The 23,671-nt window shown below is 48.9% G+C and overlaps 1 protein-coding gene across 3 annotated transcripts in view; it reads left to right on the top strand.

Moving 5' to 3' along the window:
* Positions 1–23,671, top strand: part of LOC144792734 (uncharacterized) — a 328,155-nt gene that overhangs the window by 225,119 nt on the left and 79,365 nt on the right. The window lies entirely within an intron of this gene.

Raw genomic sequence — 23,671 nt, 5'->3', positions numbered from 1 at the left:
GTGTTGAGTACAAGCTGTAAAGGGGTGAGGGCGTCAGGTTCATGTGGAAAGTCTGGTGTAAGTGCTCGTATTCCCTGGCGAAGCCTAATGTAGAGGAATACGTCGAGTGGTGTGGGCTGTATCCCTTCATATAGGTGTGTCATGGAGCGAAATGTACCGTCGTGATAGAGGTCCCCCCATGTTGTCACATGTATCCTGTGTAGCAATTTACGGAATCCCGGCTCTTGCAGTAAGGGCATAGCAGGGTGATAGACTAGCGGCAATGCCGGGGCATACAGCATCGACACTTCAAGCCTGGCAGCTATTCGGGCCCACGCGGTGATCGTGCTGAACACTGTCGTGGATGTTTTGTCTCTGCCATCTACCACCGCATTAAGAGGGCCGTCTATAGGGAGAGGGTGGGCCAGCCAGTGCTCAGCAGCCAATTGGGGCATGTATCTAGGCTGGTGGAACCAGAAATAAGCGTAGTGGGCCTGAGCCGCTTGGTAATATAATTTGAAATTCGGTATTCCGAAACCACCTTGGGAGCTGGGTCTAATAACGACGTCCCATTTTAGACGAGGAGATTTACCGCCCCAGACCAGATTAATGAGTTCAGATTGGAGCTGCTGGAAAAAGGATGTGCCAGGGTAGAACGGAATGTTCAAAAAGAGGTATAGTAGTTGCGGGAGGATCACCATTTTGATCAGAGATGCTCTGCCCACCATAGAAAGGGGCAGGGTAATCCAACGGGCAACATTATCAATGATGCGATTCATAGTAGTGCCATAATTGGCGCGCATAAGCTCATCTCTATCTCTCTCTATATGTATACCCAGGTATTTAAAATCGCCGTCGCTCCAGGCAATGGGATAATCTAATTCAAAACGCGATGTGGAAGGGGTAAGTGGAAAGATGCAAGATTTACTCCAGTTAATTTGGACACCTGAAAGCCTTCCAAATTGTATAAATTCCCGTAGAATAGGGTTCAAATTGTCACAAGGGTTGCGTATATACAAAGTGATATCATCTGCATACATTGATATCAATATTTGCCTTTGAAAGCAACGAAGGGCACTGTCGTTGTGACGCTGTCATAACTTTGCAGCTAGAGGCTCCGTGGCTATCGCGAAGAGGAGAGGGGAAAGGGGGCACCCCTGTCTGGTCCCCCTGGTGATGGTGAATGCCTCAGACAGTCTACCATTAATAAGGAGTTTGGCAATAGGGCGATCGTAAAGGAGCCGAATCCAGGAAATGAAAATCACCGGAAAGCCCATCTTCTCCAAAACGCTAAACACATAATCCCATTCCAGGGAATCGAATGCTTTAGTGGCATCGAGAAATATGGCTGCCATGGGTAGGTCCTCATGCACTGAGTGGAGGATTGTAAAAAAGGTACGCAAGTTATGAGACGTGGCCCTGCCTGGTACAAATCCGGATTGATCGGGGAGTATCAGAGTGGGAAGCAGAAGGCTGATACAAATAGCAATCAATTTGGCAAGCACCTTGACATCACAATTAAGCAATGAAAGTGGGCGGTATGAGTCACATTTATTCGAAGGTTTACCAGGCTTAAGCAGCGATGTAATGAGTGCAACTCTCATAGAGGGCGGCAGATGGCCTACCTCAAGGGCATCCTCATACACTTCACGCAACACCGGAGCCATGAAATCAATATAGGTTTTATAAAATTCTATCGGGCCCCGTCAAGACCAGTGGCTTTTTTGGATTGCATACCCATTATTGCGTCCCTTACTTCATCTAGTTCAAAGGGCGCACTAAGGAAAGCCCGTTGGGCATCGCTAAGCCAGCCTAAAGAAATATCAGCCAAGTAGTCCTGCAGCTGCAACACTCCTGCTCTGGAGGAGGTGTATAGCGCGCCGTAGTGGGATACAAAGGAATTGAGGATTTGTGCAGTGTCACTCACCACCACACCGTCCGGGCCCTCGAGTTCTATTATCATGTTTGGCGTTCGCATCAGTTTAATCGTGGATGCTAAAGCTTTCCCGGGCCTTTCGCCCTCGCCATACCAGCGAGCAGTCCAGTATTTGCCCCTAAAAACGATTCTCTCTCAGCCTCAGCAGTATAGTCAGATATTTTGTCCCTTATCTTCAGAAGGACCGCATCAGAGGAGTAGTGGCTAACATTGTTTCTAAAGTTCTAAGTTCCTTTTCTAGGGCCTGTATCCGAGCAGTAATAGTCTTCAGCATTCCGCCACCTTTAGCTATTCAAAATCCTCGTAGTGTCACTTTGAATGCTTCCCAAATAGTTTCCACATCTTGAACCGAGTCTTTGTTTCTCCTGAAGAAGTCTAAACATTCATCTCTAAGTTCCTCCTGAAAGGCGGTGTCAAGCAATAGTGAGGGTTGCATCCGCCAAGAAGTGGAGGGGGGCCTAGGTCTGCTGAGCGTAGAGTGATTTTGACAGGGGAGTGGTCTGAGTAGCTTCTCGGTAGGTGTTGTGCACGAGTAAGTGAGGTAAAGAGTTGGGGCGTCAGTAATATAAAGTCAAGTCTGGCCCATGAGCGCGCTTGTGCGGTAAAATGTGTGCCTTCTTTCGCATTAACGTGGAGGCGCCTCCAAGCGTCAATAAGACCATAGTCTGTGATCACTGCGCGTAGTTCCGCACGCGCTTTAGTGTAGTGTTGCGGGGTAGGTTGTGACCTATCCAGGGTAGGGTCTAGTGTTGTGTTAAAATCTCCCCCCCAAATGATGTGGTGAGGTCCCGTCCCCACTATAGCCGCCCATAGCTCAGCAAAGAACCCCGGGTCATCTATGTTGGGTCCGTAGCAACAAACCAGTGTGACCGCAATGTGTCCCAGTCTCCCCCATAGCATGCAGTACCGCCCCTGAGAGTCTATCTTGGAGCCAACCATAATAAAGGGCATGCCCCTCCGCACCAGAAGCGCCGCACCTCGAGCGTACGTTGAGTAAGACGAAAATACGGCATGGGCTGCCCATCTACTAGCAAAAGTATGAGTAGCCTGTGGTCTGAAGTGCGTTTCTTGTAAAAAGGCTATGTGTATTGAATGGCGATCCAGGTAAGATAGGACTTGCCGCCGTTTCCTGGGGTCCCATAGCCCCCTAACGTTCCACGTCAATATATTTAGGTCAGTGTCACCCATGAGTAGTGTAGAGCTCTATCACCTGACGAATCCATTGCCAATAGCCCGTGTGTAGTCACCGTGAGGGAAAGCATGACCCGCATAGCAGTGTGTATGCCTAATACGTCGCTTGTGTGTGTAACTTGCACCGCGAGAATAATATCTCGCACACAACTCTCAAATCCAACCTTATCCATTGTAAGTGAGTTATCAGTAGATTTCGTAAATAACAATAGAACGAAACAATTCAACCAAACAGTTCCCCCCTCCCCACTCCCATCATACCCAAACCCCAATAGCGTGGCTTCAAGAGCCTTCAAAACATCAAATACACTCTGTGTAGTATGATCCAGTAATCTTCGTGCGCCCATCCGCCATTCTATCATCGTACCCTGCAGTGGTGAGGACAATAATAACCAAAAATTGCAAAAAGTTTGACATAGGAATGCGCAACGCGCCACTTCTTAATTACCCAGCAGAGTCTAGTCGCACAGATCATACAGATAAGTGGCATATTGCTCGACATATAGTTATACATGGTAAAAATAAAGGAAGTAGCTACTGTCACAGCATGAGCGCACCAGTACATACACTGCCATTGGATAATTGTAGACATTGCGACCAATAGGTCTAAACAGTTAAGTAGGCTAGCACCAAGGTTCCACTTCACTGCAATACGAGTGCTCCCACCCGCCACCCACTGAAGCAACCCAAACTTGCCAGAAATCCCATCCCCCCCTCCCTTTAACTACATCTAAACTTCCCAACATTCGTACTAGTGTAAAAAAACACAATGGGGTATACCCTTTGGGGTGTAGTCTAGTAGCGCACACAGCCACTCCCCACTCCTCGTGCCTCCTCCTGTCCGGCTACCTAAAGCACAACCGAGGTAGTGGGGAGGGGTTGCCTGGAATACTTTACCACCATAGTCCAGCGCTCGACCATCGACCTCAGTAGCACGTGAAGTGTCCAACATAACCAGGGCCCAATAGGGGGATCCGGAATGGGCACTTAAAGAACAGCACAGGAGTCAAGTGGTTAGTATCCAAAGTCATTCATCTTCATTGGCCGAATAAAAGTCGTCTTGTCTGTCATCACCACAATGCTTGTTCTCTGCACGTTCCCGTTTAAGTCTCTTAACAAAATCTTCCACTTGCTGAGGATTTGTGAAGAAATGCTGTTGTGCTCGATGTGTTATTCTCAATTTGGCAGGGTAGAGCAACGCATAGTCAATTTGTAGTGCCCTCCGCTTTTTTTTAACTTCTAAAAATTTACGCCGTTGCTCTTGTACTATCGGGGTGAAGTCCGGATAGATGGAGAAGTGGACCCCATCACAGGATAGTGTACGGTTGGTGCGAGCTGCCCGCAGTGCAGCATCACGGTCCCGATAATTCAGAAGGCGGGCAATGATGGGTCGCGGCGGCGTCCCGGTAGCAGGCCTAGGGCCAAGTGATCGGTGAGCCCGTTCAACAATAAATTGCTTGGAGAAGGCCTCAGGGCCAACCGCCGCAATCAGTATCTTCTCCACATAGTCTTCCATGCGTCCTGTGTTGGTAGTCTCCGGAACCCCAATTACACGGATATTATTGCGACGACTTCTGGCTTCCAACTCCTCATTCTTAGCGGCTATGAGCCGTAGCACATTGTCCATTCTCGCAATTTGTGTCATATGTGTGGCTGTCGTGTCATCATGGTCGGATATGCGCTGCTCAGTTGCCGTGATGCGCTCCTCATGCGCATCCAGTTTGTGCACCATGGCGTCCATTCTCGATGACATCCTGTCAACTTTGTCAACTATAGTAGCGAACCCCTGCCTCATTTCGTGCATCATCTGCTGAAAGTCGGGGGCAACAGGGTTGGTGTCAGTATCCATCCCAGCGATGGTGTGGGAGCTCCCCGCTTCCTGCGAGTTGCGCAGTCCTTTTTTGGTCGCAGCTGTATCGAACGACAGTTTGGGCTGCCTATTGTCCGGTTTGCCCATGGTTAGTCGTTGGCAGGTATGCGAAGCAGAGGATAGGGAATGTTCTCCTCAATGGGCAAGAAGTGTGTTGAAAGCGGTGCAAAGCGAACCGGCCCAGCTCCCTAGTAAGCGCTTCCTCATGAAGTGACAGTGAATGGCCGTGCAGCGGAAGGGCAGCCCTGTGCCAATATCGGGTATATCGATATCGGGTCAGATCAGTGGCGGATCCACAGTGCAGGATGGAGGCGAAGCCGTCACGATCAGCAGCCGCCCGCTTGAAGCCGAGGCCCACCAGGCAATGTGGGAGGAGAACAGCGTCGCGGGCCGCAGCCTGGGCCGAAGCCGCGAAGTTACACCTCTCGCCGGCAAGCACTTCCCAATGCACGTAGAGGGGGTAGCAATAAGGAAGAGTCGTAGCAACAGCAAATCGGCGCCGAAAATCACTAGATCAAGCCGAACCGGGAAGGCCGTGGCGAACTGGTGAGTCCCCAGGTCTTAGTAGGTCAGGCAGGCATTTAGAACGGTCCACGCTGCAGCCACAGTGGGGCGAGGTCCCAATGACCCGAGAAATGCATGCACATTCAGCTTCACAGCTCCCGTCGCCAAGGCGGAGGGTGCAGGATGAGCCTTCTGTTCGAGGCCGGCGACCCCACGCCGATCCCCCGGTGTCCCCCGGCGTCTCGGGTACCGCTGATCTCAATTCGGGCGCAAGGGCGAATGATACCGCATGTAGCTCCCAGAGCCCAGTATGAGTGACCAGTCGTGCCGCCTGAAATCTGTGGGTGCTAGTGTCCAGGGAACAGAGTCATCAGGGGCATCCCCGCAGCGGCGTCCAGCAGCACCCTCCACACGAAATGGCCGCCAGTCCCCTCAGCCGTTATTGTCGAGCAGCGCAGCGCCTCCAGCAGGAGCAGTGGGACGGGATATTGGGCGCTCAAGTCCCAGGGGCAACTGCACCACCGGACACAGTCTGGGCCGCCCTGCGGTCCTGCGTGTAAGAGAGCCGGTCAAGGACACCACGCGGACCAGTAGTCTTTAGGGCCTACCTGCCTCGTGGTGAGCCGCGCTCTCTCGTAGGCCGCCAGCCCCGCCAGCGGTCAAAGCAGGTCCACAGCTCCGCTCCGGTCGAAACTTCCCGACAGCACAACTCCGGATGGGAGGGTGGCGGAGCACTGAAATCTTCACCGAAGCCGCAGCGAGGTATCGTGCAGGGGTCGGCGTGGTCAGGTCGAGCACAGGTGGCGGAATCTCAGGATAAATATCGGATGTGTAATCCAGGCAGCAGGAGCCTCACATCGTTGCGGCCATACTGCTAGGGCGCCCTCTAGCGCCCCGTATTTTTTTCTTTTTCTTGAGTTTCTTTGGTATTCTCAGGATGTTGTTCTGCGTACTTCTTCCTTTATGCATGCCTGACAGGGTGGGCGGCGCCATATTGGGGGAAGTATTGCGGTTTGCTATGGTAACAGGTTTCTGTAGAGCAGACAAGCTGCTCGCTGGTAAGGGATGGAGCGGGAAGACCAGGACTCTGAGAAATCAAGATGATCAGTGAGTAAGCGGGCATTTGCCCAGGACATTAACTGCTATTAACATAGCTACGTTAAGGCCAGTGCCGGCTGATGGCCAGAGGAGGGTGCCAGATTCCAGCAAATAGATGAAAATGATCCTGTTACTGTAGAAGAGGGAGCGCCAAAGCCACACAATATCATTTTACCTGGGTTTCTGAAAACCCTTCCTTTAGGGCGGACTGTTAAAGCTCTCTCCTCAGGGCATTAACGATTATTAATTGCCATCTTTGCAGGCATGCACCTTGAGCTAAAGTATAGGGGAAAAACAATTAGCATTGGTTAACACCCAACCACATAAGTGCAGCCAGGCTGTTGACGCCGGCTTCCCTAATGTAACTTGGCTCAGGTGAAAAGCCAGCTGGCAAAATCTGTTTTCTGTTGAAGCTTGATCTGAAGTTTGCATGAAGGCAAATGATAAAATTAATAACACCGTTCTAAGCAATATGATTGGTTGTGTCTTAATATTCCATACAAGGCTCCTACTTGTGACCTGAATTTGCACACCTGTCTCTGCAGCAGGTGCTCAACCGAGTGGGCTATCCTACCAGCTATGAGACGAGTAATGATGAAGTAATGAGGTTTCTTGTTACTGTCTCCTTTCAGAAGCTTGAGACCTCGGCTGTGCTTTTAGGGGTGAGACAAAGGGCCACGAACACCACGTGTTACTAATCTCAAGTGGACACGGACTGCGGCACACCGAGACCCTGTGAGCAGCGCACAAGGGATGTGACTCAAGCCGCCGTCTGAGGTCAGAGCTGTGTGTGTGGGGGGGCGATGAGAGGGGGGGGGGGCATTGACGTAAGCACAGCAGACTGCCAGCCTTATCTTCACTGCACTCCGATATGTGTCGGTTTCTGGGGAAATCGGAGGTTTTCTCAGGAGGCAGTGTCAGTCACCAGTCAAGTAGTCCAGCTCCTTGGGGAGTCCGTCTGTTATTTGTCAGGCTTCTCATGCAGTCAGTCAGTCACTTCTCAGGCTCCTCAGGGATTCAGTCAGTCACTTGTCAAGTTCCTCGGGGGTGGCAGTGTCAGTCACTTATCTGGCTCATTGGGGAGTCAGTCTTTCACTTTCCAGGCTCCTCCAGGAGGCCATGTCATCACTTGTCAGGCTCCTCTGGGAGTCAGTCAATTACTTGCCAGGCTCCTCAGGGAGTCAGTCAGTCAGTCACTTGTCAGGGCCCTCTGGGAGTCAGTCAGTCACTTTCCAGGCTCCTCCAGGGAGGCCATGTCATCACTTGTCAGGCTCCTCTGGGAGTCAGTCAGTCAGTCACTTGTCAGGCTCCTCAGGGAGTCGGTCAGTCACTTGTCAGGCTCCTCAGTGATGCAGTCAGTCACTTGTCAGGCTCCTCAGAGAGTCAGTCAGTCACTTGCCAGGCGCCTCTGAGAGTCAGTCAGTCACTCGTCAGGCTCCTCAGGGAGTCAGTCAGTCAGTCACTCGTCAGGCTCCTCAGGGAGTCAGTCAGTCAGTCACTCATCAGGCTCCTCAGGGAGTCAGTCAGTCAGTCACTCGTCAGGCTCCTCAGGGAGTCAGTCAGTCACTCGTCAGGCTCCTCAGGGAGTCAGTCAGTCAGTCACTCGTCAGGCTCCTCAGGGAGTCAGTCACTCGTCAGGCACCTCAGGGAGTCAGTCACTTGTCAGGCTCCTCGGGGAGTCAGTCAGTCAGTCAGTCAGTCACTTGCCAGGCTCCTCAGGGAGTCAGTCAGTCAGTCAGTCAGTCACTTGCCAGGCTCCTCAGGGAGTCAGTCAGTCAGTCAGTCAGTCAGTCAATTGTCGGGCTCCTCTGGGGAGGCCGTGCCATCACTTATCAGGCACCTCAGGGAGTCAGTCAGTCAGTCACTTGTCAGGCTCCTCAGGAAGTCAGTCAGTCACTTGCCAGGCTCCTCAGGGAGTTAGTCAGTCACTTACTTGTCGGGCTTCTCTGGGCAGGCTGTGCCATCACTTGTCAGGCTCCTCAGGGAATCAATCAGTCAGTCAGTCAGTCAGTTAGTCACTTGTCAGGCTCCTCTGGGAGTCAGTCAGTCAATTGTCAGGCTCCTCTGGGAGTCAGTCGGACACTTGTCAGGTTCCTCTGGGAGTCAGTCAGTCAATTGTCAGGCTCCTCCGGGAGTCAGTCAGTCAGTCACTTGTCAGGCTCCTCAGGGAGTCAGTCAGTCAGTCAGTCAGTCACTTGTCAGGCTCCCCTGTGAGTCAGTCAGTCAGTCAATTGTCAGGCTCTTCCGGGAGTCAGTCAGTCACTTGCCAGGCTCCTCAGGGAGTCAGTCAGTCACTTGCCAGGCTCCTCAGGGAGTCAGTCAGTTACTTGTAGGCTCCTCAGGGAGTCAATCAGTCACTTGTCAGGCTCCTCATGGAGTCAGCCAGTCAATTGTCAGGCTCCTCTGGGAGTCAGTCGGACACTTGTCAGTCTCCTCTGGGAGTCAGTCAGTCACTTGTCAGGCTCCCCTGGGAGTCAGTCAGTCACTTGTCAGGCTCCCCTGGGAGTCAGTGAGTCACTTGTCAGGCTCCTCTGGGAGTCAGTCACTTGTCAGGCTCCGCAGGAAGTCAGCCAGTCACTTGCCAGGCTCCTCAGGGAGTCAGTCAGTCAGTCAGTCAGTCAGTCAGTCACTTGTCGGGCTCCTCTGGGGAGGCCGTGCCATCACTTATCAGGCACCTCAGGGAGTCAGTCAGTCAGTCACTTGTCAGGCTCCTCAGGAAGTCAGTCAGTCACTTGCCAGGCTCCTCAGGGAGTTAGTCAGTCAGTCACTTGTTGGGCTGCTCCTGGAGTCAGTCAGTCAGTCAGTCACTTGTCAGGCTCCTCTGGGAGCCAGTCGGATACTTGTCAGGCTCCTCTGGGAGTCAGTCAGTCACTTGTCAGGCCCCTCTGGGAGTCAGTCACTTGTCAGGCCCCTCAGGGAGTCAGTCAGTCAGTCACTTGTCAGGCTCCTCAGGGAGTCGGTCAGTCACTTGCCAGGCTCCTCAGGGAGTCAGTCAGTCAGTCACTTGTCGGGCTTCTCTGGGAGTCAGTCACTTGTCAGGCTCCTCAGGAAGTCAGCCAGTCACTTGCCAGGCTCCTCAGGGAGTCAGTCAGTCAGTCAGTCAGTCAGTCACTTGTCGGGCTCCTCTGGGGAGGCCGTGCCATCACTTATCAGGCACCTCAGGGAGTCAGTCAGTCAGTCACTTGTCAGGCTCCTCAGGAAGTCAGTCAGTCACTTGCCAGGCTCCTCAGGGAGTTAGTCAGTCAGTCACTTGTTGGGCTGCTCCTGGAGTCAGTCAGTCAGTCAGTCACTTGTCAGGCTCCTCTGGAAGTCAGTCGGATACTTGTCAGGCTCCTCTGGGAGTCAGTCAGTCATTTGTCAGGCCCCTCTGGGAGTCAGTCACTTGTCAGGCCCCTCAGGGAGTCAGTCAGTCAGTCACTTGTCAGGCTCCTCGGGAGTCAGTCAGTCACTTGCCAGGCTCCTCAGGGAGTCAGTCAGTTAGTCAGTCAGTCACTTGTCGGGCTTCTCTGGGCAGGCTGTGCCATAACTTGTCAGTCTCCTCAGTGAGTCAGCCAGTCACTTGTCAGGCTCATCAGGGAGTCAGTCAGTCAGTCATTCTCTTGTCAATCTCCTCTGGGGAGGCTGTCCCAGTCACTTTTCAGTCAATTTGGCGAGGCTGTCAGTCATTTGTCAGGCTGAGGGGTGTCCAAGGGTGTAACGCAGGCCCCTGCAGCATGTTTATGGCAGGAGGGGGGGGGGGCAACCTTTTACCGGCCCCCACCCATTGGGGAGACTTTGTCAGTCACGTGTCCTGCTCTTCTAAGGAGACTCAGTCACTTGTCAGGCTCTGACATGAGCTCACTCAAGCCCGGGCCCGCTCTCTCCCTTGGCCTTAAGAAGCACCAATATGTGGGAGCACCCCAAGCTTACACGTCTTGACGTCACACGCCCCCTGACTCACAATTACATCTCTGGGTTGAGCCTTAGGCCCACTCTTAGCCCCTCCGCAGCCTCTTCTTTACTCCTGAGAAAGGGAGAGAGAGAAGGACGAAGATTGCAAGCTGCGGAGAGTGAACCTGGATCCGAGAGACTCCTTAACATTACAATCTACACCCCATTGCTGTGTTCAGTATCCTGTAGACCAGGGGTAGGAAGCTGCTTTCATGATCCTGTAGACCAGGGGTAGTAAGCTCCTTTCATGATCCTGTAGACCAGGGGTAGGAAGCTCCTTTCATGATCCTGTAGACCAGGAGTATAAAGCTCCTTTCAGAATCCTGTAGACCAGGGGTAGGAAGCTGCTTTCAGAATCCTGTAGACTGGGGGTAGGAAGCTGCTTTCATGATCTCATAGACCAGGGGTAGGAAGCTGCTTTCAGAATCCCGTAGACCAGGGGTAGGAAACTGCTTTCATGATCCTGTAGACCAGGGGTAGGAAGCTCCTTTCATGATCCTGTAGACCAGGGTAGGAAGCTGCTTTCAGAATCCCTTAGACCAGGGGTAGGAAGCTGCTTTCAGGATCCTGTAGACCAGGGGTATGAAGCTGCTTTCATTGTCCCGTAGACCAGGGGTAGGAAGCTGCTTTCAGGATCCTGTAGACCAGGGGTAGTAAGCTCCTTTCATGATCCTGTAGACCAGGGTAGGAAGCTGCTTTCAGAATCCCGTAGACCAGGGGTAGGAAGCTGCTTTCAGAACCCTGTAGACCAGGGGTAGGAAGCTGCTTTCAGAACCCTGTAGACCAGGGGTAGGAAGCTGCTTTCATTGTCCCGTAGACCAGGGGTAGGAAGCTGCTTTCAGGATCCTGTAGACCAGGGGTAGTAAGCTCCTTTCATGATCCTGTAGACCAGGGTAGGAAGCTGCTTTCAGGATCCTGTAGACCAGGGGTAGGAAGCTGCTTTCAGGATCCTGTAGACCAGGGGTAGTAAGCTCCTTTCATGATCCTGTAGACCAGGGTAGGAAGCTGCTTTCAGGATCCTGTAGACCAGGGGTAGGAAGCTGCTTTCAGGATCCTGTAGACCAGGGGTAGGAAGCTGCTTTCAGGATCCTGTAGACCAGGGGTAGGAAGCTGCTTTCAGGATCCTGTAGACCAGGGGTAGGAAGCTGCTTTCAGGATCCTGTAGACCAGGGGTAGGAAGCTGCTTTCAGGATCCTGTAGACCAGGGGTAGGAAGCTGCTTTCAGGATCCTGTAGACCAGGGGTAGGAAGCTGCTTTCAGGATCCTGTAGACCAGGGGTAGGAAGCTGCTTTCAGGATCCTGTAGACCAGGGGTAGGGAGCTGCTTTCAGGATCCTGTAGACCAGGGGTAGGAAGCTGCTTTCAGGATCCTGTAGACCAGGGGTAGTAAGCTCCTTTCATGATCCTGTAGACCAGGGTAGGAAGCTGCTTTCAGGATCCTGTAGACCAGGGGTAGGAAGCTGCTTTCAGGATCCTGTAGACCAGGGGTAGGAAGCTGCTTTCAGGATCCTGTAGACCAGGGTAGGAAGCTGCTTTCAGGATCCTGTAGACCAGGGGTAGGAAGCTGCTTTCAGGATCCTGTAGACCAGGGGTAGGAAGCTGCTTTCAGGATCCTGTAGACCAGGGGTAGGAAGCTGCTTTCAGGATCCTGTAGACCAGGGGTAGGAAGCTGCTTTCAGGATCCTGTAGACCAGGGGTAGGAAGCTGCTTTCAGGATCCTGTAGACCAGGGGTAGAAGCTGCTTTCAGAATCCCATGGACCAGGGGTAGGAAGCTGCTTTCAGGATCCTGTAGACCAGGGGTAGGAAGCTGCTTTCAGGATCCTGTAGACCAGGGGTAGGAAGCTGCTTTCAGGATCCTGTAGACCAGGGGTAGGAAGCTGCTTTCAGGATCCTGTAGACCAGGGGTAGGGAGCTGCTTTCAGGATCCTGTAGACCAGGGGTAGGAAGCTGCTTTCAGGATCCTGTAGACCAGGGGTAGTAAGCTCCTTTCAGGATCCTGTAGACCAGGGGTAGGAAGCTGCTTTCAGGATCCTGTAGACCAGGGTAGGAAGCTGCTTTCAGGATCCTGTAGACCAGGGGTAGGAAGCTGCTTTCAGGATCCTGTAGACCAGGGGTAGGAAGCTGCTTTCAGGATCCTGTAGACCAGGGGTAGGAAGCTGCTTTCAGGATCCTGTAGACCAGGGGTAGGAAGCTGCTTTCAGGATCCTGTAGACCAGGGTAGGAAGCTGCTTTCAGGATCCTGTAGACCAGGGTAGGAAGCTGCTTTCAGGATCCTGTAGACCAGGGGTAGGAAGCTGCTTTCAGGATCCTGTAGACCAGGGTAGGAAGCTGCTTTCAGGATCCTGTAGACCAGGGGTAGAAGCTGCTTTCAGGATCCTGTAGACCAGGGGTAGGAAGCTGCTTTCAGGATCCTGTAGACCAGGGGTAGGAAGCTGCTTTTAGGATCCTGTAGACCAGGGGTAGGAAGCTGCTTTCAGGATCCTGTAGACCAGTGGCATTCAGTTGAGTGCCAAGGATACCAACGGAGAAGCCAGGAGGAGCAGCTGTTATTCCTAAAAGATGCCCATGCTCTCAGCTTCCCTACTGGCCCATGCTCTTTCAGCGGCTGTTGCCTTGGAACAAGGGTGGTCGGCAGGGGGAGGAATGGATAAAAACAATTTAAATTAACTTACCTGCCCTACGCCGCTGCCGCCTCATGCCTCTCCTCCGTCCTCTTTGTCTGCACTGGCAGCACCGGAAGCAGACTCTCCCAGCCAATCACGACTCTGCACAAGCAGCTTCGTGATTGGTCTGAGTGGCCTGTTTGGCTGCTCAGGCAGTGTCTGGGAGCTTGGGCGTGTTCTCCATTGGGCTGTGCGACACAACCAGATGGAGAACATGCTAAGTGCACATGAATGTTTGGCCGTCATGCGCACTTAGGGACTAAAAACACGCCTCACTTTGCTCAGCCTGGCTCGCCCCGACCTGGCTGGCTCCAGTCCTGCACAGAAAAATAAAATGATAACATCGTTATTTTATTTTTTTATTAATTATTTCGTTCTTTATTCGGATAAAAGAAATCCATAAAAGCACAATTCAATCACAGTCAAACAGAAATTTCCACCGTAAACACTGTATGAAAAGACACAATAAAAATGAGCACTGTCATATTAAAAGGTTGGCAAATAAATAAACCGATAGGGTAACATTTAAAAAACAGTTGGACGGGCATTCAAAGGCAACATAATATAATAAAGTGCAAAGAGTGTAAACAATGTTAACCACATAGTGCATATAAGGTTAAATATGAATACCAGCAGCAACATCAAGTTAGGATAAAGTGCAATATGATTGTGAACAATAACCGCAACATGGTGCATGGTGATTCATTTTACTTACGCCTCCACTCCTCAACGATACGGCCTTAGTAAATGCTTAGATAGGGAAATAATAATAGCTAAGAGCGCCTAGACGTTGTTAAGTGCATTTAACACGTTATAAGTCACCCATAGAGGCGCGTGAACGTACTGCCGCTACTAAGAACGAACTTACTCGGAGGATCAGATCCACACTTCCCTGTTGTAAGATTTCAAGTTGCGCTGTTTTGTAATCGGTGACACTTGCTTCCTTAAAATACGTGATCAGATATTGTTTTGTATATTTACCATAGTAATTACAGAACAATAGGAAGTGTACCACTGTTAGGTTGCGTCCGGTGCCACACGGACAAGGCATCTGCCCAAGATTTTTATTAAATCCCAGAGGGAAACAAAGTGAGTATTTTATTGAACCATCTCTGAGGCGGAAGAGTAAACTCCTCTTCCAGCGCCCAATGCTATTCAAAAGGTATTTAGGTAGCATGGGGTTTTGGGGGCCAATTGCCTCCCTAAGGGCCATGTACCTGACTACTGAAGGTTTGAGGGACTCGGTGGTCTATCTTTCATTATTATATGATTTGTATAATGCACCCATGAGTGATCTTTTGTTCATGCCCTCAATAGCTAGTGGATGTAAAAAACATGTTCCAAGTTCCCGCTGGTTAACTTTTTCTGACAGCGGAAAGCCATGGTATAGAGCCACCCTTGTCGCACTTAAGGCAGTCGGTGATAATCTCTCTTGTCAAGGATGCTGCCGGATTCTGCCATATTTTTAACCAGAATATGGCGGGGCGTGACCTAATAACATCTTCTATATAAAACAAGTTAAGTTACCTGTGACATACATAGGAAGGTGAAGAGATTTGAGCCCCCCAAAAATTTTCTGCAGAATCTGTTTTCTTCTCTTTGAACCCCGCTGCAATTTGTGAATCCCCAAACTGCCGCGGCTATGTGGCTGTCGGAATACACTGCGATTTATATATTTTCATTTTCTTTTTGCATTGATCAAATAGCAGCGGGGCGACGTTCCTCCGCCTTAGCGAAGACCCGCCACTGTGCTCGTGGCAACGCCTCGGGGTAATTCAAAGGGGCTCCGCATGTTTGAAGAGCGGCTGCACCCTCGAAGATGAGAAAGCATTCTGAGGTTTGGAGCAAGGACCTTCTCATCCAAGTTCATTGGGTAGTCCACGTTGCGTCACCTCCTCAGGTGTGGTCTGGGGGTATCATTGCCCCTGCCAGCGCTGGCAATGATACCAACACAACTACAAACCATCACACTCCTACAAGTGAGACAATTCAGACTATTGCAGGCCCCCAAAGCTATAAGAAAGGCTTGGGCAGCAGGTATTTGTCATTTTTAATGTACATTGAATTAGTAAATCATTGTTGTTCTGCTCATCTATAAATCAGACAAACAGCGCCACCATGTGGCAGACTGTCATAAGTGCTGGTGTTACCAATTAAGTGCCGGTGATGAGCACCGGAAAACACTGGCTCAAATTAAGCACTAGAGGCGACACTGATTCCACCAGCATAGTCCGCAAGTGAACCGGTACCTATGAGAGCTTCAGAGAACTAAAGTCTTTCCCCACCAGCATGTCGAGTGTGCCCCAAAAACTGTAGCCATTTAAAAGTCCTGTATAGTCACCTCGACGTTCAGCTCTGCCTGCAAGCCATCCCTTGGCTCTTACACTCCATTTCCCCTACTCTAAACATTAAAGCAAACGAGAAGACCTATTGTCCATGTTTTATAAAGATTCTTGCAGCACGGTAAACATCAGAGCAAATTCGATTTCGCTTACCTTTTCTCTGTGTATACAAAAAAATGACACAAATAAATGCATCTACAATTTTAAAATATGAAAGACGAATTTAAGGTTAAACACAATCAGCTCTCTTTATTTCTTGTTGCAAGAGCAGCAGAACTAGTGAAAAAAGTCTTTCTGTTTATTTTTATTTTAGAAAATGTTTTTTTTTAGAAAATGTTGTGTTTGAATTACGTGAATGGTATTTTTCTCTGCTAGGAGCTATATTCCTGATTTACAAGCTACAAAGTTACGTATTATTTGTGTTTCATTCACAATCTGTTTTCTCTACACTTACCATGGTGTAAAATATGCATGTGGCAAGGACTGGAGTGCAAGCTGTCGCTCTATTTCCTGGAAGAAAGAATGGTGAAAAAGAATGGACATGTATTCCACATGTTCACTAGTGCAAAGTTTATCGACTCGATCTGCTGGCGTCCACGTCAATGTCACATAAGAAGAATCTGGGTGCGTGTCATTAGGTCTGGCTTGATAGAACCCTTGCCTGTCTACCTATTGTTAGTCATTGTTTAAATTATGCATTAAATGGGCTTTAGCTCCGTCCAGATCAGTAGATCTTTCTCACCTCATCCTATTTGCTTTTTGATGAAGCATCCCTCCCCCTGTGGAGTGCTTGCATTGCAGTTCATGGGGAATTTAATACCTTCACAACTCAAACGTACACTGAATCATCACACATTAAATTCTTTCTCACGGATGCATTGTTTGCAGAAAGTCTGTTTTTGTTTTTGCACTGCGGTAGGCTTTTTTTCTTTTTTAAACCAACATATATTTGTCAGACCTTAAAATAAATGCCACACCTATTAACTTCGCCAGTGCTTGTTTACATTGGCATTGGCGTGAGCAGAAGGCGCCTAGGCATTCGGAAATTAAGAGACAGCGAGAATTGTGCGACGAACCTAAAAGGATGGCGGGCTGGGGCAGAGTTAGTCAAATGGCACACATCCATCGTCTGTGGGCAACTGCACCCCTTTTCATTTGCTCTGATTATCCTACAGGGACCCCACAGAAATGTCTATGGCTGTGGCTGCTGTCAGGCCATCGAGTTACTACTGATGTTTGCGCAGGTTTTAACAAGTTTTAAAACCCACTAGATGTCTGTCCCAACCCCTCTACGGTGTAATTATGCCCATTATGTGTCTTTATGGCTGACATCAGGCTACAGAACAATTGTTACAGGTTAGTAACTTTGTGTGAACATTGGAGACGCCCCCCATGTCAAACTCATCAAGAATGAATGGGATAGTTATGCACAGCATGGGTATCTACCACTGGCTTCAACCTACAGAACAATTATTACGTAACTTTTTTTTAATGAACATTGGAAATGTCCTCCATTTCAAACCCACCCACAATGACCTGAAAATACACTGTATGACTAGAAACTGTCCTTTGAATGGACGGGGTAGCAGACCCCCTGTCAAAGTCCAAAAATCGTGTCCAGCAATTAAGGATTAAGGTTGTCAAATGTCAGGCATGAGTGTTCGTCCAGCCTTTGTTCTGTGCATTCTGGGAACTGTAGTACTGATTTCCTTATTATAAATTAAGAAATACAATATTATTTATAACCATCTGATCTGGGTCAATTTAGGCACTGAAAAGAGCCCTCGATGGTGCTATGCAGACTCCCCCACCACCCTCCCCAGTGAAGAGGTGTTCTGCCCTGGTTTCCTCGCTCCCCGAGTGAAATGTGCCAATTTCCTGTCACGCGAGCGCCGTGTTTACCACCAAGAGGCGAATGAAAGGAGTGGTTGTTTTTTTGGCCAGAACCTCTAATTGCTTTTGGCCCCAGAGCCGGGGCAGGCTCCCCTTCTGGGGGCTGCCCAGTAGGAAAGAATGCGCCCACCTTCACGACCTGGCACATTCCGTCCCAGCTGTGCCGTTGCGAAGCTGGTTGGCCTGGCGCCCAGGAAGGGCAAAGCCACGGGGCACCCAGGTGCCCGTCGGAGGCCAGGATCAGCAACCAACTTCAGAGGCCTTCAGAAAGGAGCCACTCGCTGGCAAAGCAGCTCAGTGGGTCAAGGCACCCTGCTGCAGAGATCTGTGTCAGAGGTTCGAATCCCTCTGTGGCTGTCTCAGCATTTCATCCTCTGAGATAGATAACAACCAGTGCAACTGAGTTTGGTGATAGTTACTTGTCTTGTTACTGCGCCGAGATTAGAAGCCAGGACGTTTAAGCACTTACAGGACGTTTAAGCACTTAAAAAAAGACGAGCAACAGCGAACGCAGCTAAACAGACTCTGATATGTATCAAGATACCCATTTGCGATTCCCAATTAGCGATTTTTAAGAAATCGCTATTTGAGAATCGCAAATGGTTATGTATGTACAAAATCGCATTTTTTTTTCGCGATTTCTTAAAATTCCTTAATTGCGATGAGCAAATTGAGAATCGCAATTAAGGTATACTTTCCCATTCATTTCTATGGGCCAGGAGGCCCGTAGGAATGAATGGGAAGTTATTCTCAATTTGCGATTCGCAATTTGCTAATCGCAAATTGAGAATACTTTCAAGGGTGCAGGGGTGTCCAAAGGACACCCTGTTGCACCCCTGAAATACGCATGGGTGCACATGTGGTGCACATACATGCCCTTAGGGCATGTATGTGCGTCACCTGGCACTTTGAAAAATGCAAAAATGTTAATTTTTCACTGAATTCGCAACTTACCACCAACTAGAAGTTGGTGGTAATTTGCGATTCCATTAGGGCATTTTGCTAATTTTTTTTGCTACATACATTGCATTTAAGGAATCGCAAAATTTGCGATTCCTTAAATGCAATTGCAAAATAAGGAATCGCAAATTTTGCGATTCCTTATTTTGCAACAGTTTTGCTTAATACATTCCATTTATCAAATTCGCATTCGCAAAGGCCGAAATTCTGCGAATTTCGGCCTTTGCGAATGCGAATTTGCATGATACATATGGACCACGATGTTTAAAATAGCGTAGGGGATCAGTGTAACAGCAACAGGGTTTGCGAAGGGGAGGGGAGCGCAGGCCAGGGTTCTAGTCGCGACTTTACCTAAAGATTGTGATCTGTGGCAGGTCTGCATTTTCTTTGAAGCGATCGTGGAGTATTGATTAATTAGCACGTTTTTAGGATCTGGCTTGACAGAGCACTTGTCCCCAGACAAATATGTTAGCATCACAGAGGGGCTTTGGCCCCGCCCACTCGTTGAGAGAACCGGTCTGCATGTTTTGATTGGGCAGAAGGTGTGTGCTTCCACAAAAAAGTGCTTGCCCTTCACATAACTGTGATCTTTTTGTTTATTTAGCTGGCTGAGCTTGATCTTTCAGGGGCACACACATGACATTGGAATGCTATTAAAGTGTCTTTGATAACACGATATTGGTGTTTTTTCTCTGGCTGCAGCACAGATGGGAGGGGGCGGTCATTACTCTCCATGGATTTTCAGGTCTGGCTCGACAGTGCAACTATCACCTGACCTTGTCACCTGCACCAATATTCTGCAGTCCTTTGCCTCCCCACAAATACATATCCATTACCACAGTGTTTACTTGTAATGCTTCACATTACCGTACAACATTCCTTTAAAGCCGCATTTATTGGCATTGCCAATGCTTGTTCAGAACGTGAGAATGGCATAGCCAATCAGGTGTCTTAGAACTCAGTCCATTACTGATCCCATAGCATCCCCGTTACTCACAGTTACCCATCTATGTTTATGTGTAGCAGCACCTCTGTGGGTATAATGAACATTATGGGGGACAGCTTGGGTTATTAGAGCTGGGAGCACAAATCATAAACCTATAAGTGACTAACATATCAACAAACACTGCCCTTGCCCTGGTGATTTCACATTTTGACTTTTGGCGATGCCATTCTTGCCAGGATGCCCCAGACCTCACTCAGTCCTTCCACAGCCAACCCTTTATCCTGAGGAAGAGGTCAAACTTGTCACCACAATCCTTCCCAGCTTGTTGGTTTTCTTTTGAAGCAAGACTTGAATCAAAATTGGATGCCTAACTCAATCATTTCTACACCTGACCATGCCTTCGCTGCTAGACTAGATGCTTAACATGTTGTGCCAACAAAGAGGATTTAGAAGCAGGAACTCACAGCGGCTAGTTGTCCCAAGAGCAGAACTGCCCAACCACAAACCTAATCTTTTTCTGCAGTGGCACCTTCTTTCTGAACTCCCTGCCAACGAATCTAAGGCCCCGACATTTGACTTTTCAACTTCACCTCTGTTGGCTATACCTGAAATAGAATGTTTTCTGTACCTCCGTCTATCCCCTTAACTTTGCATCTTTCTTATTTGTCTATTAATAGTTTTTTAACTGTTATTCAAATGCAAAGCACCCTTTTACTTTCGTTAATGCCTGAGCTCTATATAAATGTTAGAAATAGGGTCTCTAGGGGGGATAGCTTTGCGCCCTGTCCATATGGGACCCACACTCTAGTCAGGGTAAGCTTAGTATATACAAAAGGTATACCTGTGCTCACCCTCTGGTAGCTTGGCACAGAGCAGGCAGGCTAAACTAAAGAGGCAATGTGTAAACTATTTGTGTACACACACACACAGTAACCCTGAAAACACCATAAAAGTACTCCGCACCAGTTTAGAAAAATAGCCAATATTTATCTGAGTAAATCAAGACAAAATTGACAAAAGTCCAACATGCACATGTCAAGATATGAATTTTTAAAGATTAAATCAAAATGTAGTGCTTAGAAGTCAATTGCTTCAACTGGGGCTATCTGGTCACGATTGACCAGGACTAATTCACAAGGTCAGTCTAACCATGATGGAGCGCAGGCCGGATACAGGAGTCACGCAGACCCTGGTACAGTACATTGGATACGTCAGAAATCAAATAAGATGCGCCACGCAGAGGAGGTGAAGTGTCGCAGACGTTGGTGATGCATCGGTTCCTGAATGTGGTACATGATTATTGGCCTTTGACGCCTGGGGACGATGCGTTGCGCAGAGAAGGTGATGCGTCGATTGCTGGGGCAAGGGCTCGTTCCTGAATGTGATGCGGCGTTGATGATACATTGATGTTGAAAGTGCGAGGCGTTGATTTCGAACCATTGGTCTGAAAGCATTGAGTCGGTCGAAAGCCATACAGGGCCGAGACTGCATCTGGGTCAGAGCAGGCTGTTACAGACTTCTGCAAGCCGGTGCTCGAGACTCACGCAGTGGCGGTTCTTTGGATGCATTGTGGCACAGTCGAGCTGCTTTGAAAGTAGAGGTGGAAGAGGTGTGGCGCCGCGGCCAGGGCGACTGACGCTGGAATCTGGGGACCACGGTTCGATCCCCGGCGGCAGGTTAGCCCAGCACCATGTGACTCTGGGCAATAGCTCGCTTAATCTTCCCGACGGCCCCCCAGCGCCTAGAGACCCTTACGGGTGATTGTGCGCTTAAAAAAAAAAAAAAAAAAGATGCGTCGCGCACTCGGCGAGCGATGTCCACGGCTTCAGTGCAGGCAGAGGTGATGTTTCGATTTCGCTGGGATGCGCCAGTTACAAACTGACACCTGGGAGTCGATGCATAGATTTCTTGGTTACAGCACCAAATTCACCCTCAAGGGCCCGGACTAGATTTGGCACCACCTGGCAGGACTCACAGCAGAGGAGCTCAGGTGCTGATAGCAAGATGCAGGTGAAGTCTTTGTTATCCATGAGACTTCAGCAACAGAAGGCAAGCTCAGTCAAGCCTTGGAGAAACTTTAGAAAGCAGGATGTAGAGAGTAAAGTTCAGTCCTCTCACTCCCAGGTATGAGGCAGCAGGCCAACACAGCAAAGTAAGCAGCAAGGTGACAGTCCCCCCTGGCAGCACAACAGGTCTTATTCCTTGCAGAATGTCCTCCGTTCAGAAGTGTTCTGAGTATATGGTATCAGAGGTCTAGTACTTGTACCCATTTCAGCCTTTGAAGTTGGGAGACTTCAAAGAAAGGTATTTGTAGTGCACAGGACCATGCCTTTTTTCTGGCCCTGGCTCCAGACACACTACAGGGGGGTATGCAGCTCTTTGTGTGGGTACAGGCACAGCCCTATCAGGTGCAAGTGACAGCTCCTCCCAACACTCTAACTCAGGAAGGCTCATCAGCCTGGTGATAGGCTATCAGGGTATGCAGAGCACACCTCAGCCCCCTTTGAGTGAGACTGTCTAAAGTGAATTTACAAAGCCCAGCTGTCATCCCACCCAGACATGTATTCTAGCAACAGGCAGAGGCACAGAATGGTTAAAGTAAGAAAATGGCAGGTTTCTAAAAGTGTCATTTTCAGACCTGCATTTTGAAAACCGACTTCATTAAAATGTGTTTTTAAATTGCAAGTCCAGAGACATCAAACTCTAATTTTCTATCTGTTCCCAATCTGAAGATACACATGTAAGGTTCTACAAGGGAGCTCCGATGCTAACCTATGTGAGGGACAGGCCTTTCTGGAGTGAAAAATGAATTTAGAAGTATTTCACTACCCGGACATGTACAACAGCAAAGTACATGTCCTACCTTTTAAATACACTGCACCTTGCCCATGGGGCTACCTAGGGCCTACCTTAGGGGTGACTTTTATGGAATAAAAAGGGAAGGTTTGGGCCTCACAAGTGGGTGAACTTGCCAGGTCGAAATGGCAGTTTAAAAGCTGCATAAACAGACTCTGCAGTGGCAGGTCTGGGACATGTTTGCAGGGCTACTCGTGTGTGGCACAAACAGTGCTGCAGGCCCACTAGTAGCATTTCATTTACAGGCCCTAAGCGCCCATGGTGCACTGGACTAGGGACTTATTAGTAAATCCAAGATGCCAATCATGGAGAAACCACATGCCATCACATTTAAGACACAGAACACATGCACTTTAGCACTCGTCAGCAGTGGTAAAGTGCCCAGAGTCCTAAAACCAGCAAAAATGCAGTTCAGCCCACAGTCTAAAACAGGAGGCCAGAAACAAAAAGACAGGAGAATCCATGCCAAATGAGGCCAGGTCTAACAAAACTGTTAAATAAATAATGTCACAATTCATCCAAGTTTTTGGATGATATCTCCTATACTGGCGTTGAAGCCAGAAGACCCAAATTACAATTGTAGTTTCTGCCACTTACTCAAAACGTGTGACCATCCTAGAAAAAATGGGTAATTTCCCTGCAATTCGCTTATCTTCCAGTATAAGAAACACTTAAAGAACAGACTGGCCGTCAACATGCTTGATAGGTTCGCATTTACAGGTAGATTCATCAAGCATTTTTGCGAGCGCAAACGGTGCGAATTGCAAAATCCGGCCATTTGCGCCCGCAAAAATGGCATTTGAGATTCATCAATGGTTCATGAACTCGCAATTTGAAAAATCGCAAATAATTGCGATTTATCAAATTGCGATCGCATTTAAGGAATCTCAATTTGAGATTCCTTAAATGCTATTCATGAACCTTTTAAAAATTGCGAAATCGCTATTTTTGGCCGCTATTTACCGCGAAGTCTGACTTCGTGGTAAATAGCAAAAACTTAGAAAAATGCACTTTAGTGCATTTCTCTATGTTGTATGTTACACACACACACATGTCCTTTGGACATGTGTGTGCGCAACATCAGTCTACATTTACATTTCAGGGGTGCTACAGGGTGTCCTTTGGACACCGCTGGCACCCTTGAAATCGCATCCTTGTTTGCGATTAGCAAATTGCTATCCCAAATAAGGAATGACTCCCCATTCATTCCTATGGGCCTTAAGGCTTTGGGATTAGCAATTTGCTAATCGCAAATAATGAAGCTGTAGAAATCGCAAATAAAATTGCGATTTCTACATGAATCCCGTTTTGCGAGTCTTTAATAGCGATTCCTTAATAATCGCTATTAGGGACTCGCAAAAAGGGACAATGATGAATCTGGGGGTTAGATCTCTATTGTTAACATGTTTTTGGCAGTGGTTACTGGTCTGTTGGTCTTCTTCAGAGTCACTACATATCTAAGTTGGGTCAATCAGTCCATGCCTGACTTTAGTGGACACATTC

This window comes from Lissotriton helveticus, chromosome 11 (genome assembly GCF_964261635.1).
Source record: "Lissotriton helveticus chromosome 11, aLisHel1.1, whole genome shotgun sequence".
Taxonomy (NCBI): Eukaryota; Metazoa; Chordata; class Amphibia; order Caudata; family Salamandridae; genus Lissotriton; species Lissotriton helveticus.
Note: the sequence above shows the minus strand (reverse complement) of the source record. Positions and strands in the feature narration are given on the sequence as shown.